We start from the raw sequence: 26,631 nt of genomic DNA on the forward strand, positions 1-26,631 counted from the left end.
CTTTAAAAATAAAGGAAAATCAGCTGTTGTTGCCCATAAGACTTTAATTCATAATAATCTAATTCCTCACAGGAGGTGAGGAAGAGATGAACTTTTCTGTATTCTAGTTATCTTTCTGATGTATCAAACTTAAAACTAAACCTCACCAGGAATGAGGCTGATTTTGTCATTCATGAAAACTACATTTACTCATTCATGTTACTAAAAACATCTTTGTAACAGCAGCTGCTTTATTTAACCGGCGATATCAATGTATAGATTGTTCCACAAGTGTCATGTTTCAGTGAAATGATAAAAAAGTCTCAAACAAAATATACCCAAATTCCTTTAAACATTATGGATAAAGACGTCTTTATTAAAGCATCAATATTTAAACCTTAACGACATCAATTCTTACAACTGTGAAATGCGTCTGTCCCTAACACTTCCTCCCCACTGGCCCCCAATCTTCTGTGTCTTGAAGGAAGCAAATGATTCCATTTGTTTGGGTTGTAAATAAAATAAGAGCAACTGGGTTCTGCCCGAGGGCTCAGGGGTTCACCTATGATTCGTCTGTGATTTAATTATACATATTTTTCTGCTTGACATTCATGACACATTTGGCTGACTTCGGATCGTTTCCACACTGTTCAAGATTTTTTTCCTCTCCTTTGGAAAAGTGAACTTGGAAGATAAGTGAATTTTGCATTAAATGAGATGTTACCCCCTGCGAACATATTCATCCAAATACGGCAACACTCTGGAGGCATTGTGGGATACATACTTTTTTCTTAAATAGATTGAGTGATAATGATACATAATCCACCTTGTCCGTGAGGAAAATATGGGATAGGGGATTCTGTCTGTGTCCTCTTCACCTTGTCATTTTTAACCAACCTCAGAACCCTTGGTTTGTTGAAACCGTTGCTCTAATAAGTTCTGAGGTAGCTTTTGCTTTTGGATTCTTCCTTCTCAGGGGTTCAGATGAGCATGTGGGCAAATTTCAGTATGGGCGTGAGTAAGTTCTAGGCATGGCAAGTTCCTTAAGAAATGTGCACTTGGGGGCGCCTGGGTGGCTCAGTTGTTTCAGTGTCTGCCTTCGGCTCAGGTCATGATCTCAGGGTCCTGGGATCCAGCCCCATGTGGGGCTCCCTGCTGAGCAGGCAGCCTGCTTCTCACTCTCCCACTGCAACTCCCATGCTCATACGCTCTCCCTCTCAAATAAATAAGCCAAATCTTAAAAAAAAAAAAAAAAAAGTGCCCTTGATTAACAGTAACTGAGTGTGTGTGTGTGTGTGTGTGTGTGTGTTTCCACCAGCTTACATGTAACTTTCTTGTGAGGATCTTGTATTTAAGAAGTACGTTGTTACTTTTCTTATAATAGGATTCTCCATAATACCCTTCGGTGACTTATATGTGCTTTTCAAAACCTGAAAACTGTCTTTTTAGCTCCTATAGAAACTGTGAAGTTTCTCTATGCCCAGGAGATGCGGAGATGTGGACAGCTTGATATAAGAGGGTGGGTTTAAACAAAGTGGGGGTGGGGGCACCTGGGTGGCTCAGTTGGTCCTGGAGTCCCAGGATCGAGTCCCGCATCGGGCTCCCTGCTCGGCGGGGAGTCTGCTTGTCCCTCTGACCCTCCTCCCTCCCATGCTCTCTGTCTCTCATTGTCTCTCTCACAAATAAATAAATAAAATCTTAAAAAAAAAAATTAAACAAAGTGGGGGTGGGGCGCAGAACGGATGATGGGAGGTGGAAGGTGCTTCAGGGATATTTCCACTTGTTGCTCATATGGTCATGGAGTGTAAGCTGCTAAACTTCTTCGTACTGATGATGGGGTAAAACAGAAAACACAGCCACACAAGAGAGAGCGGAGAATCACAGACAGGCCGAGGGAACACAGTACAATAAAGCCGCCCACACCAATGCTCAGCGGGCATCAGTTTGTCTTCGGGGCTGCAGCACCTGCTACTAATTGGCGCAGTGGGCTGGCAGGTCACCCGGGATTTCGCGCACCCAGCTTTCCGGCCAGCTGATTGGGATTGCTCCAATCCCAGTGAGTGAACGTGCCGAGCTCATAGTGACAGATAGAGGGCAGACGGATCCCTGCTAGCAGCTCCCAGTTAGCTGCTTGTGATAAGAAGGCAGTTGGCGTGCATCTCAGAATGCGGAGAAAGAGAGTATGCCTCCTGGCTTAACATGTTGCGGGGCTTTTTAAAAAATCCCTGATAACATCTTGATGATGCAAGACTGGATCCTAATGCCTCCCAGAAACCAGAAGCGTCACGTGTGAGCGAATCCTCTCGGACTTGGAGGATGAGCGTTGGCTGTTTTGAAAGGGATGTGCAGGAGGCAGCCTTGGCAAGAAAACTTGCTGCAGAATCTTACATGGGCTAAAGAGGAAACTTCAAACTGGCAAGTAAATTTCTTCTTTTTCCCCCCTCCCTTCTCTTAATCTTTCCAATGTAAGGCAGCAGTGAAGTACAGGGAAAGTTAAGACTGTACCAGTGCCGTGGGTCTGTGTCAGGCTATCACTTTCTGTCCTGCTTGTTCAAAGAATAGAGTGGTAAAGATGGACAAGTAATTATCTGGTGGAAAAGGAAACAACGTGGTCTTCTCCTTCTTCCGGATCCCTGCACGTGGGCTTACAGTTTTGTTGAGATGTTAATGTAATATTTAGAAAGTCACATGCTTTTGAATTATGACTCCTTGCTGTTTGACATGTTTTGAAAAAATGTGAATTCTCAACCACTTTCTTTCGCCGCTTCTCTCTGCCTGACAAAACGTAGAGAGGGGGCAAGAGTGTTGACATGGTGTTTGTTTTCTTGTGCGCGAATGCACCTGTGTGTCATTTCATTTTGTGAGCCGCAGTTGCTGGAGATTATAGTTAATGGGTAAGCGTAAGTGGTTAACTCTGACCCACAATGAACTGCATTCTATTTTGTGATTTGTTGGGATCTGGAGGGTCCTGATGTTTTCACTATAGATGTGTTAGTATGTTAGAATCTGTGCTCCTTTACGAAAGTGCCCGGGAGCATTGACCATTTAGAATTTGGATCCAGATAGACTTTCTCCTCAAAATGCAGAATTAGGGCTAGGTAGTACTAACAGTTTTCCTGCTTTGTGGCTTGGTTTTTACTTTACAAGCACACTCTGGATGTTGTAGGGAAGGTGAGCCTAAGAAGTAATTTCCAGGCACTCTGATGGGTCTCTCCAGTAGGTGCAGATGGTCACCCATTTGACAGAGCCGTGGCATGCACACATGCACTGGGGGGCCACTGTTCACTGGGGTGTAACACGATGGCCTCACGTCAGGCTGGCTCCAAGTCTGAACTCATTTGCTTTCACCGACAGAGCGGATTGTCAAATCTAGTAACCGAATACTTAAGGGGCAGAGTTATGGTGTGGCTTAATGTCAGAGAAGCAAACCATTGTAAAAGAGATACATGCTGAAGCATAGAATGTTTCCTGTTATTTTCAACAATTTGGAAGCTGTTTGCATACACTCGCATGGAGGTACTATTCACTGCAAATTGGTTCTTCCGTTAGTTTCTTTTCTTCTGCCTTGGCTAAGTGTGAGTCAGTGTATGTATCTTTACGTGTGAGTCTTCAGGTTTCAGAAACTTGATCCCCTCGACTGTGGGCTCATTCTCCTCTGAAATAAAGGTGCACCCTCGTGCGTGTCCAGTTGCACGGAGTGGGGCCATCCTCCGCTTTCAACTCCTGCAATGATGGGGTGAGCAGGGCACATGAATCCTCATCCCTTCACCACGGAAATGACCCCTGAGTGTTAGCCGTTAAGGGATCTGAGCTATCTTACAGTTAGCTGGCTTTGGGAATATCGTGGGGGTAGAACTTTGAATACTTTTTATAAAAAGAGGTTTAAATAAAGCCTTCCATTTTCTAAGAGATTTTAAAATTTAAATCCATTAATAATAATATTTGATAAGTACAGGTCTGATCTAAAACAGTAGTTTTAAAAGGAACACTGGTAATTACAGTTCTAAACATAAAAGAACTCAGAGTTTAAGTCAAATGCCCATTGCAATATTTTTCCTCAGCCTTCCCACGTTTCAATTGTGCAAAGTGTGTGTTGTGGCTTGTTTTGTTTTGTTTTTTTTTTAAAGATTTTATTTATTTATTTGAGAGAGAGAGAGAGAGAGAGAGAGAAACAGCATGAGAGGGGATAGGGTCAGAGGGAGAAGCAGGCTCCCTGCTGAGCCGGGAGCCCGATGTGGGACTCGATCCCAGGACTCCGGGACCATGACCTGAGCCGAAGGCAGTCGTTTAACCAACTGAGCCACCCAGGCGCCCTGTTTTGTTTTGTTTTTACCATCCAGCTTTAACAGCAGACGGACAGATGTAAACTGAAGCCATTTGCAAAAATTCCCCAGATTTTTTGGTACCCAGCCTCAGCTGGAAGTTCAATGCAAAAGGCAGCAATTATTTTTTCCGGTCAAGGGAAATGACTCTCTCTCTTTGATCACAAAATGTGTGTCAAGCAAACGTGTGTTGAGTAATTAATGATTCCTTTCAGTACTCACTTGATCATGTGGGCTTTGACTCCCTGAATAAATAATGAACCTTTACAATCATAGTAAAAGGAAAAAAAATAATTCTTTAAATGTGAATTTTTGTCTCAGGGTAGATGAGTGTCCTCCCCATTGTTGTAACTGCAGGTACAATTTCAGATAATAGGGACTTCTGTTCCTACTTACATGGTGTAAAATAATACAAAACTCTTCTCGTAAACCAGCTGTTATCTCGACTTTTCTCTGGCCCAGAAATCCCCCATATATGTTTACCTTTTATTGCAGCCTTCACACTGAAGAAAAACTTAGGGTTTTAAGTTTTATCCTGAACCCCAACCTAAGAATACATTCCGATTGGCAGAAATAATAATCTCCACAAAGGGGACTGCACTGCTTCTAAGTGGAGTGAGCGTGTTCATCATCTGAAAGTTTAATTTACTTGGACTCTATGTTAATGAGTAGGTTTTGGTCATACTTTTTGTTGTTTGATTTTTTTTTTTCCTCTTTCTACTTTTTTTTTTTTTTTAAAGAGTTTGTCCTCACTTGTGGGATGGTTGGTGTTCTGACTCATGTGTCCTGATCTCTGTGTTCATGGGGAACACCTTACAGTTATAACACTGAAAACCAGTGTCACTCGACAGGCGACTTTTCAAAGCTGTTTTTGTTGCTCTCAGCTAGAACTGTTTGGATGTAGGTGTTCTTTTTTTTTTCTCACCCTTTGTGATTCAAAACTCCTGATGGCACTTGGGACCTCCTCTCTGAACTTCTATGCTCAGATGCTCCTGTGTTGTATGAGGATGTATTTGGGGCACCTGTGGGGACTTGTTAGCACTCAGAATCAACTTCAAGTGAGAAAAAAGAGTTGCTGTTAAGGAATGTATGGCAAGAATATGTCCTGTGGATAGAGTCTCTGTACAAAGTCCAAAGGATCAGAGCCCTCAGAAATGGATTTTGTGTGTAACATTCATTTAAATCACATCCTAGAGCCCCTTAGACTGGGATGGTGGTGAGACCAGAGAATTTACCCAGATATTCCCAATGCAGCCATTACTCCCTCACATGTGTGAGCGGGAGGCAGGGGTAAGGTGCTGATTTTGAATGTGGGTCAGAAGAGCCTGACCTTGAAGTATAATCACCACCTGTGACGTACAAACCGAAGTCCCAGATTTACAGGACTGTGGAGATACAAGGCACTTGGTTTCAGCCTGCAAATAGGCCACACACCATGAAGCAAGGTGGACACACACACACATGCATGTGCACACAATTTATTAATTTATCGAAGGAGCTTGGAAACCTCTGCTTCTGGTACAAAGACAGTTCTTGTCCTTGGAAGCCCTGGCATATTCCCTAAACATTTTTGCCTCAGTGACCACATCTATAAAAGTCAGCCCATCGGAGTTTTTGCAAGGATCAGCTAAGATAATGAATAAGAAACTGACAAATGGCTAATAACCTAAAGTACAATTAGTTCTAATCTTCTAGCATTTACTTCTCAAGATGATCGTGTGTGTATCTACAAACAATAGCAGCGAGATACTTTCCACTCTCGTGAATAAGAGTTTCTACCTGAGCACCATCATGGATAAATCTCCTTTTATCTCACAAGTTCTTTAAAGGCTGCACTCAACCTTAAATATCAGATCATGGCTATTGAAGCTATAAATGTAAAAGGCAGAGACAGTCATTATTTTGAGAAACTAAAGAAAATAAAGCATTGCTTTCCTTTCCACTGGTAAATGGAAAAATTCAAAGCTTGTTTATTGTGTACCATGATGGGTAAAAAATTGACAGGAGGTGTAACTTTCTTTACAGCTTTTAGAGTGTAAGCATTCTCATTCTCAGGCCATGGCGGATGTGTAGCCCCTATTACTTTTGAAAAGTCATTCATTCTAATGCCCAGTGAAAGGGCGGGTTTCAGACAGAAGTGAACACTGTTTCCTGACGGGGAGGATAGCGGTGTGTGGGATGAAGTGCATCATTCAAATGGGAGCTCAGCTAATGAATGCCCTCCCTGTCATTTTCATGGAGGTGTCAGAATGAGCCTTTTCTGATTCAGCATCACTGAATCCTTATGGGAATGCAAATTGTTTATCCAAGGACAGTGACTTTCCTTTTTGCTTTATCATTTAAGGGACCGATTTCTTCAACTTTGCAGCACACCACTGGAATCCAGAGAAGATTCATTAAAACGGATGAGAGATTGTTATTTCTTTAGAACCTTACAACCCTGTCTGAGAGACGGGGAGAAGTCAGAGAGATGCTCACAGACGTGCAGGCTCAGAGAGACCCAGAGATCGTCTGTGGAGAGCAAGAGAAGTAGAGAAACTCCCAAAAGGAGAGATACAGGAAGTTAGAGACAGGGAGTGAAAGCTCCACAAACACAGAACAGGGGCCCAGAGATGCTCCATGAGTAGGGGTAGAGGCAGAGAAAGGAGAGGGGCAGGACAGTGTCAGACAGGGGGATGGACAGAAAAAGACTGACAGACTGCCAGAAAGATCAGTGCACAGGGAAAGGGGAATAGAGTCAGAAAAGGAGACTGAGAGAGAGAAACAGACTGATCAGACACTGAGAGAGAGAAACAAAGAGAGAGAATGTGATGCAGGGATGGAGAGGTGAGGCAGAGAGAGAGAGGGAGAGACAGAAGGGGGAGGGAGGGAGAGAGAGAAAGAGAAGGAGGGAGGGATAGAGGGGAGGAGAGAGAGAGAGATGAAGAGAGGGAGACAGGGAGGTTGGGAGGCTGAGAGGAGAGCAGGTGGAACTGGGCCTCCACCCTGCACCAGCCCCTTGTAGTGATGAGCTTGTGTCGAAGGTCTCCGTCCTGGTTTCTGTCTGTACAGGGCTGACCAAGGAAGGATGCCATTCAGGCATGTAAATCAGCCCTGCCCAGGGCCTGGAACCAGGGCCATCTCAGCACCGCCGTTAGTGTCTGCCATGTGCCCACCCGCATCCAGAGAGGACCCTGACAGAACAGGCTTTGGGGTGGGAGCCCCTCACTCTGCGTGGACTGTAGTGAAGGATCTAAGCTGGATAAGCTCCTGCTGCCTCACCTGGGAGGCTCAGATACTATTGTCTTCCTCGTCCTCTTGCTCTGGGAATTAGATGAAAGTGCATATTTCATCAGGGCCCTGCACAGTGTGGTTTACCACCTCCACTAACTAGCTCAGTGCCCAGAATTTAGCAAGGGCTCCATAACAATCTCATCAATGACTGCGTATTTGCCCTGAGTATTCGTTCCTGGAGTCAGGAAGAGCTGAAATGGTATCTTGGCGTTTCAGTAGGAACCCCTGCATTCCTGGAGTGTGCCCCATCCCGAGGATGGGCTGCTGACCTGCGGAATCCCCACACCCGGGGGCCCCTGCTGTGCATCCAACTTTCTGAAGAACAGGAAAACAATAGCTGTGGCCACGCACACGTGTCTGGTCCTGGTGGCCCCTTGTGGTCTTTTCTCCTTCCCTCCTCACTCAATGTGGGGACTATTTGTGGAAGAGAGAGGTGGTGGGAATTTGGAAATGAGGGAACCTTTGTAGTAAGAAGCGTGGAGATGGCCTCGGGGACCAGAAGTGGACAATTCAGTTAGAAGAAGGCACGCAACTGAGGAGGGAGGGAGATTTTGTAAAAAATGAGATAAATGTGCGCTTCCTTTTCTGAATTCCAAGATGAGCCAAGAGGAAGGCATGTGCATACGGTTTATAAATGACAATGTACACTATAAAATCTCTAAAGTTATTCCTGGCTATAAGGCAGATAATGAGAACATAAAGCACTTTACCAGAAAATCTTTGAAGTGCTCAAAATTTCAATTTCAATAGTTTTCTTTTACTTTTCTTTAATTCTTGAATTTTTAAATACTGAGCTCTCCTCACTAAATAGATTCCTTCTGCATGGCTATATTTGGAGGAAAGCAATCTAAGAATGTATGCAAGCATTGGATTTTTTCCGTCTTCTTTGATGTGTTGTTGAATTTGTTTGATAAATGAATGAAGAAAAGAATAAATATTGAGTGTCTACTGTGTGCCTGGAAGTATTCCAAGTACCTTTAAATACGTTATCCGTTTAACCTCTGTGGGATGGAAGGTATAGAACAGATGTTCCCTCCCCAATAAATTTGACTTCTGAGTATCCCTACATGAGTTTCTGCATCGAAGAGGTGCTCACAGTCTGTTAAACCTCACTTTCCGTCTGATGCCGTGCACAGGAAATAAAATGTTCTGTTTTGGACCATTAGCAAGTGTTACACTGGTGTGCTAATATTTTACAGAAAATGACAACAGCAGAACTTTTAAGCGTTTTTACAAGGTTTATGGAGAAATCTTCGCTCAGGATATACTGAGTTCTGTATAGCATTCATTATAGGAATTCTTATTTTGTATTCATAAACGAGGGTAAAGAATAGAATAAAATTCAACAGAGCTTCAGATAATAAGGCTTCACTTTATTATAGTCACACAAAATTTTTCCAAATAGTAACTTCAGCTACCATCAAGAAGATATTGTGTGAATGAGATAATGCTGAAGCAAAGAACATTTCTAGTATTTATGGGGGATAATACCTATTTCCTAAAAGTTGCCATTTAGATGTACATTACTACCTCCTCATTTTTTTAAACACACACACACACATATAGGCATATATGTACACATATATAAATCAAAGCACTTTCTTAGAGCTCATGTTTATTTTGATCAAAGCAGGTGTGCATGGTTAAAAAAAATCAGATTGTGCATATAATTAAATATACACTAGGTCCTGCTTCTCTAAGTCCCCACACAACTTTGTTCAACTCTTTTTTGGGTGTTTCTCCTTTATTTCTACCTATATCTCTAAATAATATGCTTATGATGCTACCTCTTGATTTATTTATTCAAAGTATTATTTCCTATTGCAGTACTAAACATTCAGTTGCTTTTATTATCACCACATTTTTTATTCTATCTCACATTTGAAATACAGTACAGTATCATAAATTCTAGTTACTTTAATATGCTAATGCTCTGCCAACAATAAACTGTGATTTTATTTTCCAGTTTTTGTTTTTCCATCTTTAATACATGTTTTTTTATGTTTACTTTTCTGAATATCTCTCTTGAATTTTTTTGCAAAAAAATTAAATTCCACAAATGATTCCACAAATCATGCTAGTCGATACATTTTCCCAAGTTCTTGGAAACACTGGTCCTCCAGTACCATTGCTTTCCCAACATGGTGACTCTCTTTTCAGTCATATTGGGATGTAGACTTACACTGGTGTGTTGCCTCTGAGTCAGGTGTGAGGTCCGGTGCCCACTGGGACCCCACAGCCGCCAGGAGTGGGGGTGAGGGAAATAGAGGGCCATTCACACTGCTCTGTGGCTGCAGGGCTGGGGGAGTGGTGTCTAGAGGGGACAATCTCAACCTTCACACTTCCCTAATTAAGTCTGCCTGGTTCTGGACTGGAGTGGAGGCTTACCTGGTGTACTTCATGGAGGGGCTCTCTGACAGGTATTTATTTGTGATGCCTAGGAGAGATTGATTGATTGATTGATTATAAGGAGTCAGCTCATGCACTCACGGAGGCTATGGGCCTTGGGACCTCTCTGGCAGGTAGCTAAAGAGCAGGAGAGCCCATGGTGTGCGGTTCAGTTCAGTCCAAGCCAGAGGGTAGGGGAAGACCAGTGTCCAGCCTGAAGACTGGAAGAGAGCACAAACCCACCCTTGCTCAGCCTTTTGGTTCTGTCCCTGCCTCCAGCATGCTGTGCGCGAGCAGAATCCAAGGTACCCAAATCAGAGGACTCTGCAGACACGGAGTTCAGAGTGGAACTTGGTGCTGGGTGTGCATGTGTAAGGAAAAGAGGTCTGAGGACTGAGCTCTGGGGCTCTTGTGTCTTAGAAGGACCCATGTGTCCAAGGCCATTTATGGTCCCAGGATGACAGGAACCAGGACGTAAACACTGGCTTCAGCAGTGGGAGTGTGTGGGTAACCATCGAGACACTTCAAGGGTGTTACTGAGTGGAAGGCAGTTGGCCTGGAAGTATTTTGGTCGTTGTTCTTGTCATTACTTTTGCATCTTTGTTTTAATATTTACACTTTCAAGAGCTCCTTTCTTGTTCTCTGTTACTTCGTTTGCTTTTTGCTTTTATTAACATATTCTCTGATCTTTATAAAGACATTGGTTATAGCCCTGTTTATTTATTTAATGAAGTGTCATTTGGTTCCCTCTGTAATATTTTCCCTCCCACCCTCACATTTTCTCCTTTGTGTTGCTTTGCCCCCACAGACATTAAGTGATGGGTTATTAATACCTCTTCACTCACATGTAAGAATGTGTTAGGGTATGCAGGCCATGGAATCAAATATACTCTTACAGGTCCCTGTGCAACATTTATATTTTGCTCATGTAGCTTTCTGCAGGTGGTTTTTATGTCAATGGGATGTTGGGGGTCTGGGGAATGGTCTTCAACACATGGCTTCCAAATGTTCTCCGAGTTTGTCGTCCAGACAGCCCTCCATGGAAAACAAGAAAAATATGCAAGGGAGGTTTTATGGGTCAAGACTGGACTGGATGGGACACATGTGACATCCACGGACATTCCTTTGCCTCGAACTTGGTCACGTGGCCACTTTTAATCACAGGCAGGTTAAGACACTCAACTTTTGTCCTTTTGAAGTGTGTCCAGACAGAAGGGGGAAATGAATTTTTATGAGCAGAGAGGTGACTGTGTCACTGGAGGTAAGTCACTGAAATGCTCTTTGATGGTCCCTGTGTTTGCTCAGGACTAGTCAGCAAGTGTCATGGATCCAGGCAAAGAGAAGGCCTTGTGGGTGGTGACCCAGTGTCCAGGGACCCATGACAGCATCTTCAGAAAACACCCTGATGTCTGAGCTGTGGAGCAGGGAAGGCTTGGGGAACGATTGCTCGGCACTTGGGGAGGGATCCAGGTCATCCAACTGATACCTCAACTCCAGCACCCTCCACTGCTTGTCCGGGTGCTCCCTTTGTGGAGCTCCCCATTCCGTATGTTCTGGTATGTTCTGCAGCATTGACGGGCTCTTCGGCATAACCACTGTGTCCCCACCTCTGCCATTTGCTATGTAATCTTCTGTACTTCGCTACGTAAGTTTCTCATCTTCCACTTTCAAATTTGTTGAAATCATACATTTTCCTTTGCCACTTCTTTGTCCTTGTGGTTTCATATTTCTTTCAATTTCTGCGCTGACCTGAGTGTGTAGAGGATGACAGATAAGTACTTTTGATCAATCTACATCTTAGTATCACAAATTTGCATTCCAAAACCAAGTTAAGAAAAGGAGTTATGAGGATATCTGGTTTGTAGGGATTGTATTTAAACATGGGATCTAAAATTAAAATATTCATTGAATATCTTTTATTGATGACAAGATATCAGAAATATATCAATTGCTTTCTGTATACTGGTGATTATAATCATTGCTTTTTTGGAAATATTTGGTTTTGAAGCTGTCAAGTATGTGTCAGTTCCTTGTCAGTGAATTATATTTGCAGCTATTCAAGTCACCTTGAGCCTCTACGTTTTGCTTCACACACACACACACACACACACACACATATATATATATATATATATATATATATATAGGCCAGGCTTTATATCACACTTATTTCTGCTGCAGTCCAATTTACTGTTGGGCACGGATGTTCAAGGCATGTCTGGAGGAAGGAAGAGCTGTTACACAGCTCATCAGGAAATTCTCTGTCCTGCAGCTTTTCAGCAAGTCACAGGATAGGGATTTAACAAGGAACAAAATAGAAACAAGATCTTTGGATAAAGTACAGCATTCACACAAAGAGTATGTCTTAGGGGGGATTTATTTTTTATTTATTTTTTTGGCTGTATCAAAGAGATTCTTGTAAAGGTCATAAAATATCTCGGTTGTCAAATCAGTTTTAAGTTATGAATGTTTTTGAAGCCACCCACCATGGTGGAGGTGCTTATTTTGTCATGGAGTAAAAATCAGTCACACTTTCTGAGACATTCCCTGTCATTTCCCCCTGTCCTGGGTAGTCATCGGGATTCTTCTTGTAGGAAGTGATATTGTGTCTTGAGAGTCTCATATAGTAAATGACCAGGTTTCCAGGGGTCCTTGGTTCTGTAAAGAATTGGGTGCATACATTTGAATTCAACTTCAAATGCAGAGACCCATTAAGAGAATTCTTGAAGCCATTGCTCTGTTTCCACAACCCTCCGACTGCCCCTGGCTTGTCCAAGATGTGTAATAGCATGTCCCCTCCCCACCCCTCGAGTGCTCCCTGCCACGTCCAGTGGACCCTCTCAGGCCAGGTCTTCCTGTACCCATCTGCAAGACTCAGTATGCTGACGACTCCTTCATCTTTGAACCTCTCTCCTCTCTGACTTTCCATGGCACACATTTCTCTTTGGTTCTCTTGTTACTGCAGTTTGGTTTTTGAATCTTATTTCTTAAGATGCACTTCAGGTTTGTCTTCAGGCAGTTCTTCCTTAATGAACATCTCACATGTTCACGTGCTCAGGTTCTCTTCCTTACTGTTCTTCTCTTCCCTTCTTTCACATGACTTCCCATTTACCACATGCACTGTTGAGTTCTTAACTCATCTCTGTCTGCAGAAGGCAGCTAACATCATACCTCCAACACCTCCAGCTGTCATTCCAAAGATGAGGTCTGCACAACCAACCACCTACAGACATTGCATGGGTGTTTCAGGTTCACAGAGCATGAGCTGGACTCACCTCCTCTCCTCCTCTCCTCTTCTCCTCTTCTCCCCTGTATCCTATTTCACTGACCATTAACAAACAACACCACAGGGCACAAGCTCAAAACCTAGGTATCAGCCTTTGAATTCTGCCCATTTAACTGTCAGTCTACTTCCTCAATGGCTGGAGAACCAAACCCTCCTCCCATGCTTCCCTGGAGGTCCTCCTCATTTCTTAACGGGACACCCAACTGTTTTTCCTTCTTCTACTTTGTGTGCAGCTCTTCTCCATTCTTCTGTCTTCCTTCTTCCTCTCTAATGCATGCATACCTTATTCTGCAGTGATTTACTTCATGGCACTGTGTAGATGCTGCGTGCTTTACAGGTGGAAGGTTTATGAACCCTGCATCAAGCACCTCTATCTGGACCCCTTTTCCAGCAATATTTGTTCACTTTGTGTTTCTGGGTCACATGTTGATAATTCTCACAATATTTTAAACTTATTATTATATTTGTTATGGTGATATGAAGGGTAATTATGACTCCCTCAAAGCTCAGGTGTGCTTGTGCTGCCAATCTTATCCCTGCCTTGCTATTTCAATATTTTCTCATTCTATTTATTTAGATTCTTCCTTGAGATGCATCTCCTCATTTACTTTCTTTGCTAGTTGAATCTGTTCTCTAAATCCTTGTGTTGTCTATTGGCCCCTTTGAGCTCATACCGTCACAGCATCTAGGACAAAAGAAAATAAGGAAGTCTGTACTGTGATAGTTCAACCAAAAATCTCTATATTGGGTCTGCTTGGCTCTAATTCACCTAATTGCTTTATCAGTCCAAAGAGGGGAGGATGAAAAACATTTTAAGTCAAGACAGATTTTTCTTGTGACTAATCCATACTTCATATCTTTTTTGATTTCTATAAACATTCTTAGTCAAAGGCTCTACTCTCAGTTCCCTGGAGAAGGGTCACTTCTAGATAATATAGTTGCAATGAGCCTTAGTTTGCAAAAGAGAACACTTGAAAATTACTGAAGTAGTAAACACTTTAATAGCTTCTTACACTGAACCAAATGTAGTCTTTTGACACTAACGTTGACTATCACATACTGCTGTATGAATCCTTAGGCATGTTCTCTAAAAAGTCAAATAACAACTTTTAAATATGTATACTTCCTAAGCAAAGGACTGTTCCTACCACGTATCATATAAACGTATCAGTATTACAGTTGCAGAGAGCATGCGTCCAGAAGTATGGTACAGATTGTTATGTTTGATCATTTGCATTCTCGTGGCATGGATTTTTTTTTTCTCTTTCCATCTTCATGTAGAATATTTTTGAAAACTTTTAAACTTTGGAGTATACATGCCCTCCTTAATACCCATCACTGGACTAACCCATTCCCCCACCCCTCTCCCCTCTGTAACCCTCAGTTTGTTTCCCGGAGTCCATAGTCTCTCATGGTCCATCTCCCCCTCTGATTCTCCCCCTCCTTCATTCTTACCCTTTTTTATCCTAATGTCCTCCATGCTATTCCTTATTATCCACATATAAGTGAAACCATATGATAATTATCTTTCTCTGCTTGACTTATTTTGCTTAGCATAATCCCCTCCAGTTTCATCCATGTCGATGCAAATGGTGGGTATTCATCCTTTCTGATGGCTGAGTAATATCCCATTGTATATATGCACCACATCTTCTTTATCCATTCATCTGTTGAAGGGCATCTCGGCTCCTTCCACAGTTTGGCGATTGTGGACATTGCTGCTATGAACATTGGGGTGCATGTGCCCCTTCTTTTCACTACATCTGTATCTTTGTGGTAAATACCCAGTAGTACAATTGCTGGGTCATAGGGTAGCTCTGTTCTTAACATCTTGAGGAACCTTCATACTATTTTCCAGAGTGGCTGCACCAGCTTGCATTCCTACCAACAGTGTAAGAGGGTTCCTCTTTCTCCACAACCTCTCCAACATTTGTTGTTTCTTGGCTTGTCAACTTTTGCCATTCTAACTGGTGTAAGGTGGTATCTCAATGTGGTTTTGATTTGAATTTCCCTGATGGCTAGTGATGTTGAACATTTTTTTCATGTGTCTGCTAGCCATTTGTATGTCTTCTTTGGAGAAGTGTCTGTTCATGTCTTCTGCCCATTTTTTGACTTGATTATTTGTTTTTTTGGGTGTTGAGTTTGAGAAGTTCTTTATAGATCTTGGATAACAGCCTGGGTGTTATACGCAAACAATGAATCATGGAACACTACATCAAAAACTAATGAAGTACTGTATGGTGACTAGCATAACATAATAAAAATAAATAGTAAATAAGTAAACTTCAGAATATAATCTATAAACTGCTTTCAGCATGTATTTGTTAAAAATTTTAAATTAAAATTTTTTAAATAAGCAGTTTTAATTAATCAATCTGATGTGATTCACTTTAAAAGGCAGATCACATATTACTTTTATGTCAAATTGACATTCTGTCTGAAGGTAAGTTACTCAAAAGCAGGCAATTGAAGAAATGAGTTTTTGATGTTGGTCTAGGCCAGACCAGCAAAATCTAGAACAAGCATCTTCGATGATACTGCATAGCAATAGAAATATAAATACAAAGTTAACCTTGGAAGGAGGTAGCAAAGATAATTGCAATGGGTACAGACTGTAAAAGCACCATAGTGACAGGATAATATCAGGTCCTGCCATTCCATATTTGATTTTATTCTCATTGTGTTAAAATAATTGTTATCTCAGTAAAAGATACCAGAGAAAATGCCCAAGTCACACAGTTAAGAATAAATGCTAACAAACTCTGGTTTCTCATTTCTTTGTATTGACATGGATTCAAGAATGTATAACTCATCATAGTCTAGAAAATATCCTCCTCATTAGAAATTCTGCTATATTTATATTTTTCATATTTATATTCCCAACAGCAGTGACCTGTATGGTGCCAACAAATGTTTATTAAATGAATAAATCAGATATGTTTTTCAAGACAGCTTTTTCTTGCGACTAATCTATACTTTATATCTTGTATTCCTATGAACAGAGCATTATTAAAGGCAGTTGAAAATTGAATTGCCTGAATCCTTAGAAAATATTATTGAGAGTGTTTTGTTGATAATTTCATCAAGTCTTTTGAGTTATATTATGGAAGATATTTTTACAGAAGCTCTTACTGTAATTAGTGGCAGATACTGAAGCAATATCACAATCAAGTGCCTGTTCTTGGTGATGATACGTGTCATATGCAATTCATTCAGAAGCTACGTTAGAGGATTTAACTGTGGACTTCCCAGATGATGTGATCCCCTTAAAATATCCTCTAACACCCATACATCGATGAGTGATGGAGGTCATGTTCTCATCTTGTTGCCAGCTTTGCTTCGTCTGTTTTACAATCACACGATAGGTAACTGGTGGTGATGATGAGACTTTCCTTTCCATCATCCCAGACATCAGTCATTGTGTCTGTGTTCACACACTGAGAGCAGCGAAAGAGCACATCATGTCATAAGTGTGGCATACAATGCATTGATTGAGTGAATATAGGAACAAATTATTTTTTTCTATTCAATTAAAGTTTCCTATAATGCCATTTGGGGGATGCCTGGGTGGCTCAGTCATTAAGCGTCTGCCTTCAGCCCAGGTCATGATCCCAGGGTCCTGGAATCGAGTCCCACATGGGGCTCCCTGCTCCGCGGGAAGCCTGCTTCTCCCTCTCCCACTCCCCATGCTTGTGTTCCCTCTCTCACTGTGTCTCTCTCTGTCAAATAAATAAAATCTTAAAAAAAAATACCATTTGGTAGTTATAGCTAGTATTTATTAGAATGAGAAGTAGATCTGTTTTGTTCTTACTTAATTAAAAAATATATAAATAGATATTTAAGTTCAGTATAAATCATTGAAAAAGTTTGGGATATTTATTGTTTTGATGTCTTTAGAGATACTGAATGGATGGGAGCACCTGAGGCAAAGTGTCCTTGTTGTGCAGTAGAATATAACAAGGGTCCTCATTAAAGGCTTAGAGTGAAATTTACAAATACATATACTTTTTTGTGAACCTCTGGAGGATTCTAACTGAATAGCTTAATCTTCTTTAACCCACAAAAACATGGATAATCTGTTTGAATGAGAAGAATGATATCTGTTTCTTACTATTTTACTCCGTTACCTATACAAAATTCACTAAGCCCAGATCAGACTTGGCTGGTGAAAATTCTCAGAGGGAAAACTAGTTTTCTGTGTATACCCTATTAATAATTCTTTTGTGGACATGACAAAAGAAAGTATGAATAATATACACCTTTATGCACATGGAGATATTTGTACTTATTCTGGCCAATTATCATTTTACAGTATCTTTTGGCATTTTTGATTATTATATTAGCATTATCATATGAATATGTTGAGGAGAAAAAGTAAAGAAACCTTGCCATAAATTTGCTTCTAATTTGATTTGTTTACCCTGAATAGTATATAGACTAATACATACAAACTTCGTAAGTCATGGTTTCAATTACAATTACTTTTGTCTTTATGTATTTAATCATTATACTGTCGTTTTCCTGTTGATGCATGCCAGTGTGATTGGATGGACAATTGCACCCAATAGTTGATTCTTTATATTGTCAAGAAATGTTTGGAGATTCTGACATAATGTGATGATCAATTGCCATTCTGAGGGATGTGGACAATGAGGTGGGATGAGTGATCACATGTTAAAACCAGCATCTAACTCATGTATCCATCATCTATTGATAAAATACTGCTGTGTAACAAGTTACCTCAAAATCTCAGCAGCCTGTAGCAAGACACACAACAGCTCTGTATTCTTGACTGGGCTCAGTCTCAGTTAAGTGCTGGCTATCCATTGGCTGATGTCCACTGTCCTTTGCTGAGAATACTGGAGCTACTCGGCCATGCTTCCCAAGTCTCTAATCCTCCAAGCTATTATGGCATCATATCATGTGGATGGAAAAAGCACAAAAGATAGGGCAAGCTCAAACACTCAAGTGCTTTACAGGCTCTCCATCTATTAAAGCAAGTCACAGGCTGAACTCAGAGTCAGAGTGGGAGGACCCTGTTAAGATACATGGCAGAAAGAGAGGATGCAGGGAAAGGTGGAAATTAGGGCCATTTGGGCAGCATATTTTATATATATGATTGCTTACATACATATATACATGAATTATCTCAAAATATCCATATTAAAAATTATTAGAAAATTGTTTGAGGGACTTAGCTTTTTCAATAGTGGAGCAAGAAGTGGGGAATTCAAATGGTGGCTCATAGTGGGGAGTCAGGTGGATGACATGTCTGAGTGAGGAAGACCCTGATAACTCCAATATATAGCATTCAGGGTCTTGTGCTGATGAGTATGGCCACTGGGTAGCAGATTAGGAATTAGGGGCAAAGTGGCATTCTGGTACTCCAAAGTAGGCTCCAGGAACTGTAGACCACAGAGAGGTAGGTGTTGATCACCAGAGCCCACTCAGGCTGATAATGCCATGAAACCCAATTCCAACAAGGAAAATTAGGGAAAATTTAGGCACCTCATCAGTCATGACTCTGCCTCTGGATTCTGGGTTAGAATGAGAAGTTGATTTCTAAGTCTTGGGAGATAAGAGATAAGGAAGCTAAGGCTATTGCTTGTTGCTAGTGATTTAAATCTAGAATAATGGGGAACCACACAGGACCCTTTTTCCCACTCAAGAAAGGAATTCAGAGGGGGGGTATAGTAGATGTTAAGTTTATAAGCAGTGCATGAGGACTCCTTCAGTGTTCTGTCCCCATGCTGTTTCCAGTTCAGCTGTTCTTAGGTCCCTAACCACAGGAAGGAAACCTCTAATGTTAGAATTGAAGGTGGAGATTCAACGATAGTATCTCTTTTCTGAGTTCTATCTCTGAAGAGACAGATGGAGGTAGCTGTCATCCCTGATGCCAGAATTTAAAACTTCTACAGAGAACAATATACATTTTTTTTTTCCTGACTCAGTCTGAGGTTATAGGGCTGGAACAGAGGGGCTTGAAATTTGAGCAGCTATGTGCATTTATGTTGGTATCTAAGCTGACCGCACGGAGGAATCATGAGATTCTGCCTTGAGTGTTAAAGATGTTGGGGAACCAGTGCTTCTTAGGAACATTACTTCGGACCAGCAGGGACCCAGTTACACCTGTCATGGTGTTCAGCCAGTGACTCTGTCAGCGTTTCCTCACATGGTCTCTCAGGAGGGGTATGAGGTGCTTATGAGGCATCACCCATCTGGGAACTTATTAGGGGATAGAAAATGAAGGTAGGAGGGGCACCTGTGTGGCTCAGTCAGTTAAGCATCTGACTCTTGATTTCAGCTCAAGTCATGATCTCAGGGTTGTGAGATCGAGCCCCAAGCTCCCATGCTCGGCTGGGAGTCTGCTTGAGATTCTCCCATGGTTTCTCTTTCTCTCTCTCTAAATAAATAAATAAATCTTAAAAAAAAAAAAAAAGAAAGAAAATGAAGGTAGGAAAGAGGGAGGGGTTTGAGGGAGAAAAACACACATGTCATTCAAGTATTAATTCCGAGCTATGGGCCCAGGCACGGTAAGAAAGAGGGAAAAATTGAGGTGGGATCCTATGGGTCAGGAAAGATTGAGCAGTTATTTTCCCGAGCACTGAAGATTCTAGAATAAACAGTTATTTTTCAAGGGGAATAAATAAGAGAGAAAGACATTTTTATAGCATAGATCTAGCTTTATGCTGTATGCTGTCTTTACTTCTGTTTCTTCTTTCTTCTCTGTGTCTTCCCCTGACCTGATTTTTGGTCACATTTGTGTAGCTGAAGGTTTGTTCTGTTCCAAAATGCTGCTATATTTCTGTTCTTGGTCAGTGTTGTCTCAGGGCTTAGGGATGATTGGTGACTGATGTGACAGGTGGAAAGCCATTAGAGTTTAGCATGGAGTGGGGTGGTCAGAGGAAGAAAAATTAAAATAATAGCTCCTGTAAAAATTTAATTCATTCACCTATTATCAGCTTTCCATTATTCATGGCCAAAACCAGAATGATATAAGGGTATAAAGAAAGTAAAAATCAGTAGCGTGCTCTATTATATGTTTATACAGGTTTATACACATAGAAGCTACTGCTTTTGCCTTCCATCCGTTTTCTCCTTCTGGTTAATAACACCCCACTTTTCCTTGGGAGACAGCCTTCTCTACCTCAGTTCTAATTCATATAGTTTGAGTGGTGATATCCCACACAATGGTTCGATGCATGGACACAGGAACATGCATGATGAATCAGAAGCACCATGATTGCCCAACCAAGGAAACATGTCCTGATCCAGGCTAAATAGAGTTAATGTGGGTCACACCTGGGAATTTTCATGGTCACTCCCGGGAGAAAGCCACTATGTTTCTGCTGGAAAATACACACACATATACCTGTGTATGTTTTAAAAAACAATGAGCATATTCACTCCACATATTTATTTAGAATTGTGCCAGAGAAGGGTTAAATTTATTGGGTAGGTACAGTGCACCCCAGGCCAATGTTACAAATTCACTGTATGTCCCCTACCTTTGCACATTAATTTTACTCTTTCCTTTGTGTAATCCCAAGGAGATCATGAATCTGAGTTCGTAGAGCTGGAACTAGTTTTATTTTAGATCTTACTGAGGCTGCTTGTGCCCACAGGGATGCCCGAGTGTGGTTCTGAAAGGGAAGCACTAAGAATTGTAATTGTGGAGTCCAACATGACACACTCTTTGAACCAGTGAAAATTGATAGAATGAGCTCTTTGTCCCCAGGGGAAAATGGAGACCCTTCCAGGAACATGGGCTACTGGAGCGTCTTCCTAGAGTAGACTGGTGGAGTCTTGTCAGCCCGGGGAGCCCTCTCTGCCTGGAGTTTGGGAGTTATCCTCTTGCTCTGTTGGGCTACCTGAGTCTTCGGGAGATGTAGGAGGCCCAGCAGGAAGGGGGAACCCGAGGGGGGGCATGCAGACCTCTTTGCTACTCATGTTGGGAAATGTTTCTGTAAGTACTTTGAAATGGAGGAGACTCAGTGGCGTGGCATTTTTTTCATCTTATCTTGTTTGACATATGTTAATTGAATGTTGCTCTTTGCTAGATGATGGGAAAACAGTGGTGATCATCTGGAACTCACATTTCACCAAATGCTTACATAGGCATTATTAGCCTAATTTCAAAGATCTAGGAAGGGAGGCTCACGGAGTTTAAGAAAGTAAAATGTACTGATAAATCATATGGTCGGCTACACAGCCCATGCTTTTTCCCGAGGTCCAAATACCAAACCATGCAATCATACGCATTCTCAAAACCCACCCTCCACTGATTGTATAATCACTACTCTTGAGTGAGTATCAAGTTCTTTTCAAATCAGGTGACTAAATCATCTCTCTTACACATAATGCTTCTAAAGACTGGTCAATTCTGTTGTAGAGATTTGTTCTATTACCTCACTGATTAAAGATTATATTTTGTTTTTTAAAAGCCCCTTATCTCTAAGACTTATGAGCTCATTTGAATTATTTGCCAGTGTGTTTTCCATGCCCTGTGACAAATCTAAATTACTTGAAGCTGCATAGTCGCTTTGTAAGATTTCTTCTGTCTAAATGTAAACACACAACACTAGCTGTTGAGGTAATTGGAAAAAGGAATCTTGCATTTGAAGCATTTCTTCATATGGGTAATATTCTTTCAAAGCACTATCTTCCTTCCAGAAGGAAGGATGTATCTAGAGGAAGCAGATGGTAAAGATTTTACAGAGCTACCATATTTAAATTCAGTGGGAAGTATAAACATTTAGAGAACTAATATCCAATAGTTCAAAGATAGAAAAATAATAAAGTTTTCTTGAAAAAAAACTGACAATTTTTGTTTAAAAGTATTTTGTGGGCTCAATGATTCATAGTACATTTATTGGAAAAATATATTAGTGCGATTATTCCATAAGGATTACTTTATTCCCATGAATAACTTTTCATTCGTAAAATACAGCCTCATTTTAATAATAACATTACATAGAGAAACAAACTTACATTAAATGTAAATGTATTTTGATGATGCATGTATCATCACATAGCCACTGGAATATGACAAGGGGACATCGTATTCAGAGAAACATGGTGTCTTCATCTAGTCGACAACTGTCTACTTAGATGTGTTATTTTTTTTGAGGCATGTGCATGCCATGTAAAGAATGTTTGACATTTCCCATATGGCCTGGATCCCAAATGTATTGTGTTATAAACTACTGTTGTCATTTATTTTAAAAGAGGCTCAGCTAGAAGTGAGAGAGAAAGTGGGATCTGAGGTGACTTTTCCATATTGCAACTGTCACTATCCTCTACCGCAGATAATGCATGTCGAGTTTTCTCCTTCTCTATTTCTATTTTGGGGACATTATGGCAATGTTCTTTCTTTCTAAGGAGCTTTTCATTTTGCTGCAGCATTTTAGGCTCCTGCTCTGGCTTTGACTTTTGTCACCAATCAAGGGTCTCTATCTTTCAGTGCCACTGGGGGTGATCAGCTACCGAATGTCTCCAAAATAGTTTACATCCCAGAATTTTCTTTTGCAAATGCTTTATGAACTAATGAATACAAAAGGGGCCACCTTTTTCCAGCTTCATTGAGATATAATTTACATATAACATTGTGTAAGTTTAAGGTGAACAGTGTGTTGATTTGATGCATCTGTATATTACAAAGTAATTACCCCCATAGCTAACACCTCCAACCCATCACATAATTACCATTCCTTTTTTGTGGTGAGAACATTTAAATTCTACTCTCTTAGCAGCTTTCAAGTATATAATACATTATGATAAGCTGTAATCACTATGCCGTATATTAGATTCCTCAGCACTTGTTAATCTTACTATTAGAAGTTTGTAAGCTTTGACCAGTATCTCCCCATTTTCCGACACACCACCAGCCCCTGATAACCACCACTATGTTCTCTGTTTGTCTGAGTTTAGCATTTTAAGATTACAAGTGAGATCATACAGTATTTGTCTTTCTCTGTCTGACTTATTTCACTTAACATAATGCCCCCATGATTCATCACAAACAACAGGATTTCCTTCTTTCTCATCAGGGAAGAAGCATCACATCTTTATTCATGCATCCATGATGGGCATGAAGACATGTTAGCACTCCCGTGTTCCCTGCAGCATTATTCACAATAACCATGGTATGGAAAGGGCCGCATTTTTATTCACGCCTCAAATCCTGGTGCCCCAAGCCCCTCTCCTCAGTTAGAAGTTTTTCGGGGTTCAAACCTCCTATCAGTGGTCCCTTTTCTTCAAAATATTACTAAGAATATTTGATTTATGAGACAGCTCACCTTTATCAGATTATGTTGATTATGCAGTGAAATCTCACACATTTTGTTAGCAAAGAGTATAAAGAATGCACAAAAAAAACCCCATCCTCAAAAGAGATATTTCTGGTTGCACATCTCCTTTTGAGATATTTTTGGTTGCACATCTGCTTTTGAGAGCAAACAGTTCTCTGGTTCTCAAGGCTTACAGATTTTGCATTAGACAGTTGACCTAGAGTCAGTGAGCACTCACCATGTCTCAAAGATTTCTATATTTACATTAGAGGTCAGATTGATAACTTTCCAATATATTCAAGCTATAACCACTGACTGATATTTCTCTCTGAAGTATGTTCTCTTTGTTTTCGGGCTTTCTTGTCAATCTTGCCCAAAAATGACCAAATACTTCCTAGAACTAGTTTGTGGTACCTTTAACTAAGGACTTTCTTGCTTGTCTTATGTGATGACAGTGAGCGTACCTGAGAACAACTTTAGGGAACATGTAAATTTATTACTGAAATCAAGCAACACACAGTAAAAGGCTAAACAATTTAGTATTATTTTTTCCCACTGCTTTTTATAAGAATAAGTGCAAGTCTTTTTTCCTACAGTGGGCATGCTCTATGGCTATAATAAAATAAACCAACGCTAGCTGGTTAGCTCCAGAAGGAACTCATCTGGAGGATATTAGCCCACAGAACTGAAGAGATGTAAGAATGAAACTTGCATATACATGGTACAGTAAGCTTCCAGGGTCTAAATAGCAAAGTCACATTGACAAGGTTGACAAGGTTCCACCAACTGAATGGATGAGGTCCATTCATTTTTCTCATTCCTGGTCATTGCACTCACAATTCAAATTACTGGAAGTGAGTCAGGATTCACTTAAGCTCTGCTAATTCTCTATCCAACTTTGGGCTAAGTGATTTATATTCTAGCAAGAATTTACATTCCAGCCAGAGCATCACATAACACAGGAGAGTCAGGGTGTCATTATCAACAGAAAGTGGAAGAAATGGAGGAAAAAAAAAAAGGTAGCAAAAAAATGTCATCCACAGCTAAATGTGCTTATGTTTATGACTGAATCTTGGTCCTGGTTGCTACCAACCCTGGCGGAGTTGAGATCATAAAGGATGTGGATCTGTCCCTGCTGATGAGTTCTGCTCACCAGATTAGGCTCCTTATTTCATCACAGTACATTTTGGCTCTAGAATGCACTTATCCTTTCCTAAATCTGTTCTTAGGAAGCTACCCTGAGGTCTATGTTGTTTTTATAGTTCTGCTCCTTAAAGAGCACCAGAATTCTCTGTCCTTCCTGAATTAGAAGTTGTATATATGTGAGAGGAGAAGTCTCTTCACACAATAGCACTATCTGAGTCCCATAAAATCGGGCCACTGGGGCCAAGGGGAGGATGAAACCCATCTACCCCTGAGCGACAGCACCAGCGCCGCCAACCTACATAAGCCCTTGACATGCATTTTCTTATTCTGGTGTCTCAACCTAACGTGATTCCAATGTTAAAGTCTTTACCTTCTTTATAAATTGTGACTGTATATTTGGTTCTCAATTATCGAGGACATTTCAACTTATTTCAGTAATTAATATGAAATTCATTCTGACCAATAAAGAGAGAGATATGGAGATTTCTTTTAGAATTATATTTAATGTGGGGTACCTGGGTGTCTCAGTCAAGTGTCTGCCTTCAGCTCAGGTCATGATCCCCGGGGTCCTGGGATCTAGTCCTGCATCAGGCTCCCTGCTCCGCGGGGAGTCTGCTTCTCCCTCTGCCCCTCCCCCTGCTGTGCTTTCTCTCTCTCTGTCAAATAAATAAATAAAACCTTAAAAATAATTAGATTTAATGAAACCTGAAATAATTAATACCCCTAGATATATCTTAATTTTAAGGAGGATTATGCATCATTCTAACAGGGTGAAAACTTCAATCAGAAGCCAAAGCATAAACCCACACCTGGCCTTACAACTTTTAAAAGTAAGCAAGAATATATGCTCCTCACATACTTTGAGCTTCCCTTATTTCATAGTGCTTCCACAGGGCAGGAAATATTTAATGATACTTATCCAGAGAAATAATAGCTGCTAAACCTCCCTGGAACTATTCATGAGTTTTGTGAGTCGCATTTAATAGAGCTACAATATCTTCAAAATACTGGGGTACTGTCGTATAAATAGCGAATCTGCACCGAACAAATAAACAAACACACAAAATACCTGTCTCTCTACCCTAGAAATTTCTGCTGCTAAAAGCAAGGGAAATCATCAATAAATCAGCCTAATAGTCAATCCTCAGGTTGAACTTATGCATGCAAATATGTAGCTTTGGTGTTAGTTTCGTTTCTTTTCTTTTCTTTCTTTCTTTTTTTTTTTTTTTGCCCAAAGTCAGTAGATGACTATAAAATCTGGTGAAAGGAACGTTGCATCTTGGATGTGGCAGTTAAGGGGTTTCTAACGACTCTTTCCTCATTTCATGTGTCTTGGCCGCTATCTTCTGATCCTTTCTGCACACGGTATGCACATAGTTAATAACTCTTTTCAGGTTCATTCTTTTGCTAGCTATACTCTACTGATCTCCCGAACTGACTCCTTATTTCCAGCAGGATTGATTGCAATAAAGGAACGCTCTAAAACCCCATGCTACTAGCTGACATACTTTGGAAAACTCTTAAGGGGTCCTCACTTCATGATTGCTGTAAATTGCCCATATTTTCTGTTGGCAAAAATAAATCCTTTTAATTTTTTTCATTTTTTTCACTTTTCAATTATTCTTCAAATAAGTACAAAAGAGAGTTTCAAAAATTATTTCAAATTAGAAAGTCCGATTATGTGGGGAATCATAGAGGAAAAGGAGCACCTTGAAACTGCAAAAAGAAAAGTGTACTTAAATTGGATAGAGGCTTAAGTGAAGCGACTGATGGCTTATCTGAGTCCACGTTACTTTCTTTATGTCAGCTTTATTGTGAGGAGAGTTCCTCATATCCTTGAAATTCTCCTCTAACCCAGAGGAAGTGACCCTCTTATAGGCAATCTTGGCTCTTGCTTCAACCCCTCTTTGGACTTCTGTTTCCCCTTTTGTAATAGATATCTCCAAGA

The sequence above is a fragment of the Neomonachus schauinslandi genome, chromosome 6, assembly GCF_002201575.2.
Source record: "Neomonachus schauinslandi chromosome 6, ASM220157v2, whole genome shotgun sequence".
Classification (NCBI taxonomy): domain Eukaryota; kingdom Metazoa; phylum Chordata; class Mammalia; order Carnivora; family Phocidae; genus Neomonachus; species Neomonachus schauinslandi.